Here is a 4,206-nt window from a genome sequence, read left to right on the forward strand (position 1 = left end):
AATTCCTAGCCATTGACGTTTGTGGCCCACATCCGTGGTTTCATTAAAAGTTGCGAAATACATAATGCAAAATTCTAATTCTTTTCATTTTTTTTCTCATTTATTAGCTGAAATACTTCTATATAGAGAAACTTCCTCTAACTGATTATTTGGTTACAATGAGACACAGTTCATTCAGGGAGAGTAGAAAAAAATGCCTGATTCTTTCCCTTTGTTTACTAATTTTCAAAATAATGAGTTGGCACCTTAACATGCTCAAAGGGACTCTAGTGAGGTTTTATTTGTTTGTTTGTTTGTTTAGTGTCATTATAAACTTGTGGATTTTAACCCTGTTTGATTTTAAACCTTACTAATGCCTCCCTTGTCTTCTCTTTGGCAAGTAAGATCCCCTTCAAATTGGTTTCTGTCCTTTTGACATGACTGTAGCTTCATTGCTTTCTGGAGTCACAAGATCTTTCAGGATCATCTTGTACATTTTTTTTTTTTTTTTGGCCCCAGACCTTGAATTAGCCATTTCTCCAAGGAGCCCTGGTGGTTCTTTTATGGGAAATGGTATTTAGACATTTCACAATCTTTTCTCTAGGGGTGCTCACAGCTACAACATTGGTAATTGTTTCTAGGTCTTTTTACTAGGTAGAACTAGAGAAAAAAATTTTAAGGTATTTTGAGTTCATACTGATATTTTCAATTTAGGTTATAGTGTTTTTACTTCTTTGAGCTTATATTTGTATTTCTTTCCTATTATGCCAATAATCTTGGCTTTTAATGCAAATAACATTAGATTTACTTTCTTTATCCTAAAATGTATAAAATAACATTTTTATTAATAATATGATTATGGAAAACATTTTAAAATTAAAAACTTTTTGGCAGTCGTTTTTTTTTTTTTTTTTTTTTTTTTTGTCCTTTGCGTATATCCTGATGGGAATATACAATCAAATTACTGTGTTTAAAGTCATTTGAAATAATTCTCTGAGTGGTGACGTCATCAATTTAATCCATAGCTTGATACATTTGTGTATTAATCCATTTCTGTTCCTTATAACAAAATGCCTGGAACTGGGTGATTTGTGAGAAAATGAAATTTATTACTTACAGTTTCAGAGGCTGGGAAGTGCAAAGTCCCGGGAACACATCTGGTGAGAGTTTTCTTTGGTGGTGGCTTTATATCAATGCAGGGGTCTCACATGGCAGAAAATGGCAGGGCACAGAGAGAACTTCTCATGTGCTCTTCTTTTAAAGCCCTCAGAACCACAGCCATGACCACCATTATTAATCCATTCACTTGTAGGCATGCCTACAATCTAATGACCTCTTCAAGGCCCCACTTTTCAACTACCATAACAGTATTTCCCATCCTCAACAGTTACAATGGGAATTAAGCTTCTAATATATGAACTTTGGGGGACACAATTCAATCAGTCCAGAGCAATTTGTTTCACTTTGCTTTCTAGTTTTAGGGATTACTTTATTTAAAATTCAATTTTGTTTTAATAATTATGTGGAGCATTTACATTATTTCCTAGCCACATATTCAAAATAAAGTATATTCAGGTAAGTCAAGGTTCTACACCTGTTCCCTCCACTCTAGTCTCTCCCACCCCCAGAGGTAACTTTAGAAAGTTTTTTTTTCTTGCATTTAAGAAAAGACATAAGTGGTGGCATATCATACATCCTTTTCTTCTTTCATTTAACAATATATTCTGAAGATCACTCTATTACAGTATATAAAGATAGCTCTCATTCCTTTTTATAGTCACATAATACTCCATGGTGTAGATGTACCATGATTTGTTCACTTAATCCCCTGCTGATGGACACTTGGTAGTTTCTAGCCATTTGGTATTAAAACAAGTGTTGCAGCAGATAGTCTTATATCAGGCTTCTGCCAGTATATTTTTGGGATTGATTCCTAAAAGTAGCATTGCTAGTTAAATGCATATGTGATATTGGCTTTTGAGGTCCTAGCCTGAGGATATTTTTTGTGTGAGCTTTTTCACACTACCTCTCTGGGCCTCAGTTTCTCACCTGAAAAATGGGAATAATATCAGCATTTCCCTCGGGGGTTGTTGGGAAGACGAAGTAGGCTAGTGGTTTTAAAGTGATTAGAATATGCCTGCTACATAGGAGCTATTCATAAATGTTAGCTGCTTTTTATAACTATTAACAAGGGGTTAGGAAGTCTGGGAGTAGGTGGGAACAGTAGAGTTAGATGCTGGTAAGGGTCGTTGAGAAGGAAGTCTGTACCTGCTCCTCCTGCCCCTGGCAGCAATAGTGAGACCCAGAGATGAAGTTTGGATATTAAAGAAGAGATTGAATAAATAGGACATGGACTGAATAGGACATGGATTGGATGGATAGGACAGTGAACCCTAAGGCCCCAAATGTCCCCCTTCCCAATGCTTGGGTGTCACTTATACTCTGACCTGCCCTAAGCCTTAGATGCCTTCTAGGGGAAGAGAAGGTGGAAACCCTCACTTGACTGCATTTAACCCAAATTTATTTAGAGTAAATCTCTGCCACTAGGCAGGATAGGCATTTGAGATAAAAATGAAATTCAATTATAGAAAAATAAGATATCCTAATATTTGTTTTACATAAATTTATGGCCTATGAAATTCAAACCTATTACAACACTGACTGATAACCTGGGGCACAAGAAGAGGAGGATGTGAGAGAAGGAGAGAAAGGGAAAAAAGAAATATTAAGAGGCAGCTTTGCTCACCTTACACGTGAATCTATAGTAGCACTGTTCAATATGGTAAGCCACTAGATACATGTGGCTACCATACTGGAAAACCTAGCTATGGAAATTTCCATTGTTGCAGAAAATTCTATCGGATATTGTTGATCTAATCTAGATCGCAGTGAAATAGCAGCAGTGGAAATGTTGATTGGATGTGCATGGGGTGGTTGAGTGTAGACTCTGGTGCTGGAGGCCCATGCTAGTACCCCCATCTCTGGTGCCCAGTGAAATGGGCCCAAACTGGTCCTCTGAAGTTCCCAGGTAGCTGCCTGCATCCATGTGGCCATGCAAGTCTGTGTCCCAGGCTCTTGTTTCTTCCTCCCTCCTCCAGGGAGCACCTGCCTGCAGCTCTAGCTCTTCATTCTCTTCCCTTCAGCCTGTTTTCCCCCAGGTCATACCCTGCCTCATTCCCCAGGTCTCTTTCCCAGAATCCCAGCAGGCCCCCATCCAGCTGGTCTATTTTTCCTTCATCATCTGCCTAGGCTGGATTGAGGTGTCTGGGAGGCTGCCTGGAGATGGAGGCAGGCAGGGTACACCCAGATGGTTCCTACTGAGTTTCTGCTAGCTCATATTTCCTATTGTTAATAGTCAGGTCCCTGGGCCCATCAAGGGTGGAATAGAAGCCAGCCCCTCCCCTCCCCCACTGTGTTTTCTTTTGAAAAGGGGGAAGTGGAATTGCCCAGGTTCCATGAGCTAGGCTGACAGCACCTTCTGCCCTGCAGCACTTCCAGCTCTGAAACCTCCAGCTCTCAATCCTACTCAGGTGCCCACCCCACCCCACAAACAGCCCTGTCAGAGGCTTCCTCCAGGACTGCAAGGTCTGGGGAGCCAGGCACCCCAGAGTCAGAAGAAGCCCCCTTGCTCTGTCCTGCTTGGTTCTGCAGGGATGACGTGACCACCCTATGCTATCCAAGTTCCATTCAATGAATATTTATCGGTTATCTACTCTGGGCCACCCCCTGATGACAGCAGAATCTACAAGACAGATGAAGCCCCTGCTCCTTGGACATCTGTCCTAGTGGGGGAGACATACAACAAACAAGAAAAGGGAACTCTGGCTGAGGAGTGGGTGGGGTGGGATGGATTCTAATACTGGAAGTTCTTCTGGCTTGGGGAGCTGTGAGGGCTGGGCAGGGAGTGGCTGGAAAGGAGAGAGGAGGTGAAAGCATGACTGTGAGCTCCGTGAAGATAGGGACAGTACCCTCTTTGCCCTCCACTCAATACTCAGTGCCTGCCCAGAGCAGGAGCTCATTAAACATTGGGTGAATGAATGACCAATGTTGCCTGAGATAGGGACAAATCTGGGGGCTCTGAGCAGGGCTTGCCTCTGTTGTCCCCATGGCTGCCCCCTGTTCCACGGAGCCTGGACCGCATTCCCAGAGTGGCCAGTTCTGCTGCCCCTGGGATTCATTCTTTGTCATTTCCCAGTCTTGCCCTGACCTGAGGCCTCCAACCTATTC

Source organism: Galeopterus variegatus, unplaced genomic scaffold, assembly GCF_000696425.1.
Source record: "Galeopterus variegatus unplaced genomic scaffold, G_variegatus-3.0.2 Scaffold7620, whole genome shotgun sequence".
Classification (NCBI taxonomy): domain Eukaryota; kingdom Metazoa; phylum Chordata; class Mammalia; order Dermoptera; family Cynocephalidae; genus Galeopterus; species Galeopterus variegatus.